Genomic DNA, 11,116 nt, shown 5'->3' with positions numbered 1-11,116 from the left:
CAGTGGATAGAAAGCTGAAAGACCTGAGTTTGAATCCTACTTTAGACACTAATTGAGTGTCTTGACTTTTTAAGGCTCAGTTTCATCATCTATAGATGGAAATAATGATAACATGTGCTTCACATGGGTAATTATGAGGATCAAATAACATGTGTAAAAAAATTTACAAACATTATAGTACTATATAGATATTAGCTATCATTTAGAACACAAATCTAAATTTTGCTCAATATGAAATATGTTTGATCTTCCAGCAGATGGCAATATAGGGTAAAAAATGAGAGCTGAATTATCCTTACTATTGTCTGTGGAAGAGATTATGCAAGAATTTCTAATTCCTCCTTTCAGTGTCTCAGGCTTCCAAACTGGAAAAAAAAACAGAGTGAAACTCCAGTCAGATGCCTTGACAGAGATGTCTTGTAGATGAGGATTGGACCTCTGATTTCACTGATATTGTGATATCAGTATACACACTGATAAAGGAAACAGTTAAGGTGTACAGCGGATAGAGCACCAGGCAGGTCTGGAGTCAGGAAGACCTAAGTTCAGATAGGTCCCCAGAAGAGGTTCTAGTTCTGTGATCCCAGGCAAATCACTTAACCTCTCTATGTCTGTTTCCTCATCTATCAAATGAAGATGATACTAGCACTTGCCTTTCTGGGTTGTCAGGAAGATCAAATAAGATGGCAATTACAAAGTACTTAGCACAGTACTATATAAATGTTAGTTATTATTATTATTATATAGGGAACTACCAGGCATGAAAATTCTCTATACTGAATATAGATTGACACCTTCTGTACAACTGTGGACTTTAAAGTATGGCTTTAGAACACTGAGAAGAAAAGTGACTTGCCCAGGGTCATACGGCCAGTATGTGACCAAGGAAGGATTTGAGCCCACATCTTTAACACCAGCTCTCTATCCACTCTGCCATGCTGCCCCTCTTGTAGAAGGTATTCCTAAATTAAACTACTTAGGAGATGCTGACGGCCATACTTTCCTCTCAAGAGAAAAGTGGACATTTGTGGCAGAAAGAACTTTGCAATGAAGTCAGAAGAACTGACCCTGCCAGTAACTAGTTGAGGAATCTGGGGTGAATTACTTGAAGATACAAAAATGGAAGACAGGCTTGCTCTCCTCACAAAGCTTATAAATTAAGTAAGACAGTTCACACGCACAAAGACACAGAGCTTAGTAAGGGAGTGAGGACAATCAACAAACATTTATTAAAAACTTATTATGTACAGGCACTAGAGATAAAAAAAAATACAAAAAAAAGAAACAATTCCTATTGTCAGACATCCTACATTCTATCAAAAACAATAATATGAATATTGAATCAATATATATACATGTATATATCTGTATAAATATATATACATATACACATGGATTGTATGTACATATGTGCATGTATGATATACATGTGGACGAATGCAGAATGTGGAGAATATTGAGGTTAAATCTGTGCTTAAGAAAAATCACCATGATATCTGTGTGGAGGATGGAATGGAGCAGGTAGAAACCTGTAGCAGGGAGATCAATTAGGAGGCCATTACAATAGTGTAGACTAAAGGTCATAGGGGCTTAGACCAAGACAGTGCTTGTGTGAGAAGGGAGAAGAGGTTGTATCCAAGAGTGCTGTGGGGTCTTTCCAGGGTACCATCACTGTAGCAGCACCAGCTTCAGGAGGACGGGTTGAGGGGCAACAAGAACTATACAAATTCAACGACTTCACCCAGAAGTTGTCTGGGTCCTAGGCTTCCTCCACCTACAGTCCACAATAGTTAAAACCTGAGGCATCCTCAGAAGCACCACCTATTAGTTTTGCCACACCAACAAAATTTGCCTCAGAAACAACTCCATATAATTATACTGGAAAAACAAAGTTCCAGAGAAGCAAAATTTTTTTCAGAAGTTTGATGGTCTGTCTGTCCACTTGAAATACAGTCTACCCGACCAAATGCTCGATGGGACCATCATGGCTTTCACTCTGGAAGGGACCATCTGCTGCCTTATAGCTCTCTACATGGTTTCACAACCCAAAAATAAATGAGCTGGGCTTCATAAGACTGATTGATTTATTAACAAGAGTTTTAGCATAAAACTCTGTGAATTTTCTATTTTCCTAAATGTGATTTTTTTTGACCTGCGTAAGTTTATATTACTCAGAATTAAATAGAGGGCCTATCAATAAGGAAACATTTTGGTTGGTTTGTTTCTGAAAAGAAGAGGATTATCAGAACATGTTGAAGAATTAGCTATTATTTAACCAAAGGTGATGATGTCCATCTAATTTGGGCTTGCATATTTCTCCAAGGTTGGCAGGTCAGTTCATTCACACCTCACTGCAATGAGGCCACCAGAGATTTCTGGTTGTACCTACCAGCCCACGAGAGATATTGTTAGTGGGGGAAGCTTTATTGTCACCAGATGTGCTGGCTAAGAGAGGAGGGGATTCACTGAAGCCAGCACCAGTGACAGGAAGGTCTTTAACACCCTGGTGCCAAAAATCTGTTCTTTCTGACACTACATGTTGCACTGGGAATTTAATTAACTGTTAATGTGGGGAATTTTTCCATTTTGCAGCATGGCATTAATAGAATTTATTTTCTGATAACCATCCATATTCCCATAACTTTGTCATACAGTTTCAAATGGGTTATATATGCCTGATCTCTTTCCTCTTTAAATATTCCAGAGATGAAGATTCTGTATTTATTCCACATGGGAACAGAACAGCACTTAATAAAAGTTTTGCACTTTGGACTGGACTGTTGTACTGTGGTTCTTCTTTACTCTTGTTAAATATTGTAGCCTTACAGTATAATTTATTTTTGCTTGTGGAATAAATACAAGAATGAGGAAAAAAGTGTTATAGAAAATCTCACTAGATGGTACTAGACTACTTTTTATAACCCTAAGTAGATTCTTCTATCCCTCAAAGTTATTTTGAGAACTCTATTAAAAAACAAAAATATAAAAAAATCAACCAAAATCATAGTAGCTATATGAAATATGGGAAACTGTAGTGAAACTCATTCCCAATACTCTATTTAATTGGCATACAAATGAACTTAAATCATGAACAAAAGAAAGATGAAGAAGCCAGTCCTCTCTACTGGACCCAGGGCCAACCATTTCCTAATCTTATGCTTTTCCACTAACAACAGATCATCTCTCCTTTTTTTCTTCTTCTGGTCATCTATGATATTGTTTTCCTTTTAATCAATAAATTTATCAAATAGAATATGACTTTTTCACTTCAATAAATGTGCTTTTCTTTTTTTTTCTTTTTTGCAAGGCAAATGGGGTTAAGTGACTTGCCCAAGGCCACACAGCTAGGTAATTATTAAGTGTCTGAGACTGGATTTGAACCCAGGTACTCCTGACTCCAGGGCCGATGCTTTATCCACTGCACAACTTAGCAGCCCCTAATAAATGTGCTTTTCAACTAAAAAAAAAGAATGTTGTAGAAATAGAAATGGTTAAATTTGATGACAGATTCAAAATATGGGATGAGCAAGAATAAGAATTTGAGAATATCACTGAGTTTATTACATATGAGCTTATAGATATATATGGATGATAGATATAGATATAGGTAGGTACATATATGGATATAAATTTTAACATGGATATAGTTATAGATGTGGATATTAATATGGATATAGATATATTGATATGCATGATAGATATGGTTATTGATGTGGATATAGATATGTAGCTATACATATACAGATACAACTTTGGTTATAAACAGGGATATAATTAAAGATATAGATGTGGATAAAGATACTGACATAGATATGAATATATATAACTAAATAATCATCATAGAAGTGATAAATAAACCCATTAGAACATGATGATGTCACAGAGACAGTGTCTAAAGAAAAGAGAAAAAGTACCAGAACATTGCCTTGAGGAATACCCCAATTAGAGATTGTGATATGAATGAAGAGGCAACTAGGAGTCACAATAAAGTGTTGGACCTGGAGTCATGTCAAATCTTGCCTCAGACCCTCACTAGCTTTGTGACCTCAGGCAAAAATAGTACTTAGTTCTAAGGGTTGTTGCTCAGATGGGTCAAATGAGATAATATTTGTAAAGTGCTTATTAGGCTAGACTATATAAATGTAAGCCAGCAGAAAAGACTGAAAATAAAGTGCCGCACAAATTGAAGAAACAAAAGAAAACAGGAACATAGAACTCAGAGAGAAAAATAACTAGGAAACAATTACAGTCAAGAGTGTTAGGTACAGTAGAGAGATCAAGAAGTATGAGGACTGAGAAAAGATCATCAGATTTGACAATGAAATGGTCATTAGTGCCTTTGGAAAGGGTTGTTTGAATGATGAGATCAAAAATCAGATTGGGAAGGAATGAGTGATAGGATGCAAAGGTACAAGTTTAAACCTCTTTTTGTGATATGTCTGAGGACAGACAAAATATAATACATTAGCTTGAGAAGATTATAAGATTTAATGATTTTTTTTTAAGACTGAGGGATAGAGGGCAGCTAGGTGGCGCAGTTGATAGAGCACTGGCCCTGGAGTCAGGAGGACTTGAATTTATCTAACTGTGTGACCCTGGGCAAATCACTCTTAACCCCATTGTCTTAAATAAATGATTTTTTTTTTTTTAATGAGGGTATTTTTAAAGCTAGTTTGAAGGTAAGTGAAAATGGTTCTGTTGGAAAAGATGAGAGAGGATGGGATCAAGGGTATGTGTAAAATGGTTGATCTTGGCAAGAAGGGCTACCTTATTATCCTAGACTGGAGGGAAAAGGAGAGAACAGTTGATGTCACAAAGTTTTGATTTAAAGACAAATGGAGAACAGAGAGACCATAATAAATTATCTCAATCATCTCAACACAGTAAAAAAAAAGACAAACAAGGAAGTTTGGAAGGTGTGAGGAGAAAAAGTTTGGGAAAATTTTTGCTGGGATTAAGATAGAAAATCAATTAGGTAGGAATAAATAGAATTGCCTTAATAAGGAGAGTCCCAGGTGAGATTAGATAACAAAAATATGCAATATACCTAATCAGCATGATAGTGACTTCCTACAATTCTATTCTGCAGCATGTAAAGCAGAACATAAGTCATTTTACTACTTAAAGAGCTCTATGTACTTCCTCTTGCCTCGGATGAAATAGAAATGTCTCTACTTGTTTTCTAAAGCCCTTCACAATTTGGCTCAGGTGTATCTCTCTAGACTTATAATTAAAGACTTCTACATTCCAGGTAAATTAACCTATCTACTATTCCTCAAATGGAACATTCCATCTCTTGATCTGTTCCTTTCCACTCAATTGCCCATGCCTGGAATGTCCCTCCCCGTCTCTACCTCTTGGAGAACTTGACTTCCATCAAGGCTCAGGTCAGGTTCCACCTGCTGCAGGAAACTATCCTGTGGCTGACTCTCCCCAGCTACTAGTACCCTAATCCTAGAAATTGCTTTATCTATATTCTACATTAAATTTTCTGTCTACATCTTTTTCTCCCAATAAACTGTAAGTTTCTTGAGGATAGAAGACTATTTTTTTAACTTTGCATCTTCAGTATTTGTCCAGTATTGGACACATAGGGATCTTTTAATATCAGCTTTTTAAAACAGATTAATGAACAAAGCAATGACAAATAACTGTAAACACAAAAGATAAGTGAAGAAACTATTTTTGCTGTGGCTCTACATTAATGAGACAGGTTGCACATGAAAATTAGCATCATCATTTTATATATGAATTACATACCATGGGTGACTCACTAAAAAGTGGCAAAAATAACAAGTGCTGAAGGAATTGAGGAGCTCACAAGAGAGCCCTTGATGATTTCAAGTCACTTAACTCAGATAAATTACTATATATCTTTGGATACTAAAAGAAATGGAGCATATCATTACTGAGATATGGAGAATAGGGGAGGTACTAAAGGATTGGAGGAAGAAAACTTTTGACTAATGTTCAAAATTGGGCAGCTATGGGGTAGCTAGGTGGTGCAGTGGATAGAGCACTGCCCTGGAATCAGGAGGACTTGAGTTCAAATCTGACCTCTGACACTTAATAATTATCTAGCTGTGTGACCTTGGACAAGTCACTTACCCCCATTGCCTTGCAGAGAGAGAGAGAGAGAGAGAGAGAGAGAGAGAGAGAGAGAGAGAGAGAGAGAATTGGGCAGCTAAGTGACTCAGTGAACAGAGCATTTAGCGTAGAGTCAGAGAAAACTGATTTAAATTTGGTCTCAGACATTTACTAGCTATGTGACCCTATGTGAGTCTCTTAACCCTGTTGGGCTCTGTTTCCTCAGCTGTAAAGTGAGAGAAGGAAATGGCAAACTACTCCAGTCTCTTTGTCAAGAAAATAGTCAGACACAATTGAAATGATTGAACAATATTCAAAAAGGGGCATGAAGTCTAAAAATTATAGGTCAGGCCTTGATTTTGATTTCTAACAAAATTCAAAATGACATTATGATTAATGAACATATACACACACGTATTTACACATACACCCGCACCTACCCACACACAGTTTTGTCTTTTGGCATAACCTTGCTCCTGGAAGGCATAGGGTTTCTCTATTAGCCCTTGCTTTCTACAATGGGGATTACAATTCCATACTTGTCCAGCATAGGTGTGACTCTCAATAAACTAAGAACTCATCTGATGGTCCAGTTTATATTCTAAGAAAGGCCAGTGGGCCAGCCAGAGACCACTGAAAAAGAAGTTCAGTGTTTAAGTTTTATTGGCAAATGAGGGAGAGTGAGAGGGGAAGGAAAAAGGGAAGATAGAGAAGGACGCCCAGGACATAATTCAGACACCTACACGAGGACATAGTGAAACTCATATAAGTAGGCATTACTTTGGGGGGCATAGAGACATGGGTTCATTGAGCTGGGAAGGCTTTGTCTCCTGGAGGGGAAGGTCTACTCCAGAGTGCCCTTCTGAGAGTGGGATACTTAGACCCTTATTTTGGTGGCTACTCAAGACTGGCTCCTTTACATGTCAGGGTTCAGGATACACAGGGGATTTGAGGGAAACACAAGTACAGAGAGAAAAACAAGCTAACTGGTGGAAAGATTTAATTTGGGGGACTGAGAATGCCAGAGGGTTCAGCAGGAAATGTTTCTCTTTCAGTATTGTTTCTGTAGCATGACTGGAAATTGCCAAATATTCTGGAGTCAGAGGTAAGCACAGGACCCAGAATATATCTTCATGTAACAGCATTTGGAGAATTCCTATTTGCTTATGTTGGAAGCACCCCTAAGGGAGCTTACCCAGGCCATGCCCCCAAGATGGTAGCACTCTAAGTCCCCTACCATGGGAGTGGGTTTAGCCTCCTTTGATTGGCCAAATGACCAAAACATGTCTAAAAAACTGGTGAGGGCAAAAGGGTGGTTTCCTTTCTTCTATGTCCAGGGGGTGGAGACCGCAGTTCATTCACAGCTCAGGTATCTTAAACCGAATTACGAGAGGCAAAGGGTTTCTTTCCCCTTTTCTCCCTCTTTCATTGCATCCCCTGAACTTGGTGTTTGAGTCTTAGTGAACCTAGAGCTGAGATTCTGGGCAGATTGGTGAAGGCAGTAAGCTGGACTCCATAGGAAAAAGCCAAGGGTCCTGAGACTCCAGCAAGAAGGGGTTTTGGACTTGGAAGTAGGATTGTGCTCTATAGGAACTGTGATCCTGATCTTCTTCCCTTCCCCAAAGAGGAAGGTGGTACAAAGTGGGGAGGAGGAATTTATATCTCCTAAGAGTTGGGGGGAATGACTTGGTGAAGTAAATGTTACCTGTAAATAGCTAATATGACTGTTAGTGACTAAATGAAACTGGGATTTAGGGGTGCCCTCTCCACTTGGCAGAATAGTTTTGGTGGGAGCAAAATACATTGACAGAGAATGTAGATGAATCCCCCCAGCCTCCTTTAGGGTTCCTGAACAACCCTGGGGGAGGATATGTACTTTACTGGGTCTTTCAAGCAGTTAACTAATACCAAGAAAGCATAGATGTTCCATTAGATAGCACTGCATCATCCATATGCAGAACCATTGGTTATAGCAAATGGAGAAGTTCTGAGTGTTGTGGATATGTTCAGTATTATGTCTGTGTGAATCTTGACGCCCCCATTAGAGTTAAGAATATCAAATGAATCCATGAAAAAAACATCCATTTTCTGAGTAGAAACAGAAAACATTCGCTAGTAAAGACAAGCTGCTAATGTAGCTTCAGGCAGCTCCAAAATCCAAAGGTTCGGTCCCTGAGGGAAGATGTTGCCTCCAAAGTAACTCCTAGGAAATATCTTGTAACTTTCTTTGCTTTGCCAAATATTTTTACAATCTTTGCCTACTTTAGATCCTCGTAGTGAGAAGGTATAAAAGGGATTAGCAGTTTTATTTTACAGATGAGGAAACTGAGGCCAGAGAATGTAAATTTCATGATTTGCTATTGGCTGACCTCTGGTCTTAGAAAAGGTACTGGATTTCAATTCAGAAGTCCCAAATTTGAGTCCTACCTGAATAACTCATGAGATGTTGGACAAGTAATAGAGCTTCTCTGTACCCTACTTCTTTATTTATGCCTTCCTTATTTGTGAATATGATGGGGTTCTAGATCATCTAGAGTGGGTATCCAGTGACATTAAGATACTTCTTGTATAGTTCTTTACCATTTTTGTCTTTTATCATGCCCATTTTGACATAAAAGATTCCTTTGATTTTTCTAATTTTCTTGAAAAGGTCTCTTTGTCCTTCCCATTATTATAGAATTCAATTATTTTTTCAGTTTTCTCCAACACTTCATGACTTCATTTGGGGTTTTCTTGGCAACAATGTCATTTCCTTCTCCACCTTAGTTTTTATGGATGAGGAACCTGAGGCAAACAGGATTAAGTGACTTGGTCAGGGTCACAAAGTTAGTAAGTAGGTGAGGCCAGATTTGACCTCAGGAAGGTGAGTCTTCCTAAATCCATACCTATGCCACCTAACTGCCATTTCCTATGTTATTATTTTCCTATAAAATTGCATTACTGTTTTCCTACAAAAATTGCATTACTTTTATATAAACAGCAATATATGGTGCAATGGAAAACAGGAGGTATGAACTTAGAGAGACCTGGACTCTAGTCTCTCCATAGTAATCTGTTAGGTTTGTGACTTTTCCAATTTTATATTGAGAGATAAGGGACCACAGGGGCAAAATGTTGCATTCACTGTAACTATAATTGTTTTTTTCAGTTAGTTTGGCTTAATTTCTTTGTTATAAGACAATACAGAGGCAAGAGTGGCTTGAGAAATTGGGCTACATCAAGAAATGACTGTGAACTAAAGCATCAATAAAATGTTGAAATAAAAATCAATAAGAGTCGTCTCGGTGGGAGGTGGGATGGGGGTGGGGTACAGCTGTGTGATGCAGTGGTTAGAGCTCTGGCTCTGGAGTCAGGAAGACCTGAGTATAAATCTGGCCTTGGACACATAATAAATACCTAGTTGTGTGACCTTGGGCAAGTCAGTTAACCCCACTGCCTTGCAAAAACCAAAAAAGAGAAAATTTTTAGAAATAATAATCTTGGGAAAGTCACATCAGTCTTTGAATCTGTTCCCTCTCATGCAAATGGGGATATTGTCTGCCTCTCTACCCCCATCTCACAGGATTCTGGTGAGAAATAATTCAAATAATATATGTAGTAGTTAGGTACTTAAGTGGCAGAGTGGATAGAGTGCTAGGTCTGGAGTCAGAAATTTTTCATCATTCTGGATTCAAATCTGGCCTCAAATACTTGCTAGTTATGTGACTCTGGATGAATCATTTAACTCTATTTGCCTAAGTTTTCCTCATATGTAAAATGAATGGAGGAGATTGAAAACCACTCCAGCATCTTTGCCAAGAAAACCTTAAATGGGGTCACAAAGAGCCTACACAACTGAACATCCTGAATGGCCCAGTCTAGGGTGAGCATGCTAACTACCTTTTCAGGCTCTAATAGTGAGTATGTCAACTGAAGAAAAACAATATTTATTCAAACCCTATTCAAATCCTTTGGACTTCACTTGGAAACATAGCATTTAAAGTTATAAAGTATCTTAAGAGACCATCTAATCCAACCCTGACATTTTAATAAATGAAGAAATCAGGGTCAGAGAAATTAAGGAATTTGCCCAAAGTCAAATAGGGAATAAGTGAATGAGCTCATTCAAATTAATTTTCTTTGATACCTAATCCAACACCCTCTACCACATTATGATTCCTCCTTTTTCTGCCTCCCAGTTAGTCAATGGTACAAAAAATGGGAAGTAATGGAAGGAGACAAAGGTAGCAAAAGTAAACAGATTCCAGGACCAAATGGGGCTAGCCTATTTTTCTTTCCCTGCTTCCTTCAAGGTTGTACGTTTGTGATTGTGCTTGCTTTCAATTCCATTTTGCCCCCACATCTGGTAGCTCTGATTCCACTTCACTTCCTTTTGAATATTGTATCTTCCATTAGATTGTAAGTTTCTTGACTGCAGAAACTATCATTGTTTCTCTTATTTATATCCATATTTCCTGGCACATAATAGACTCTCAATAAATGCTTATTGAATTGAATTCAACTATATTCTGTTCCAAGGCTGCCCCACTTTCATGGAACAACTGAAATCACAGGCCTAGAAATGGAGGGGAGAGACACATTTGTGTCTTAAATCTCCCTCAAATTTAAATAAATGATGCTTTCATACCATCCACCGATAGGTCAAATCAGTTTTTCATTGGTTGAGTAGACACCCCATAAGGAAATTTCCTCTACTAATGCAGCCAGTATTGGGGAAGAGAGACCAAGAAGTATGGACACATTATCTCTTCCCTTCATACCTTCAAAAAACTTTCTCTACTAAGCCAGCTTGCTAAACAAGATGTGTTAAAACTCTTCAACTCCCAGTAACCAAGTTCAACCCTCTACCAATTTTTCTAAGTTAGTCGTAATACCCAGGGTTTGATGGGAATGCTGAGAGGAGGAAAGGCTTTCTTATAACCTCCACTAAAATGCATTATTTGAAATTCAAATCTGGGGAGCCAGAACATTCCATTCCCTCTCCTTTCAGCTAAACTGTTCAATTTGGAAATATGTAAATGAGGCTGTT

At 38.0% G+C, this 11,116-nt stretch overlaps 1 pseudogene; it reads left to right on the top strand.

Moving 5' to 3' along the window:
- Nucleotides 1-1,437: 1,437 nt before the first annotated feature.
- On the top strand, nt 1,438-2,059 carry LOC141505751 (cytochrome c oxidase subunit 7A2-like, mitochondrial pseudogene; annotated as a pseudogene).
- Nucleotides 2,060-11,116: the final 9,057 nt, after the last annotated feature.

Source organism: Macrotis lagotis, chromosome 1, assembly GCF_037893015.1.
Source record: "Macrotis lagotis isolate mMagLag1 chromosome 1, bilby.v1.9.chrom.fasta, whole genome shotgun sequence".
Classification (NCBI taxonomy): Eukaryota; Metazoa; Chordata; class Mammalia; order Peramelemorphia; family Peramelidae; genus Macrotis; species Macrotis lagotis.
Note: the sequence above shows the minus strand (reverse complement) of the source record. Positions and strands in the feature narration are given on the sequence as shown.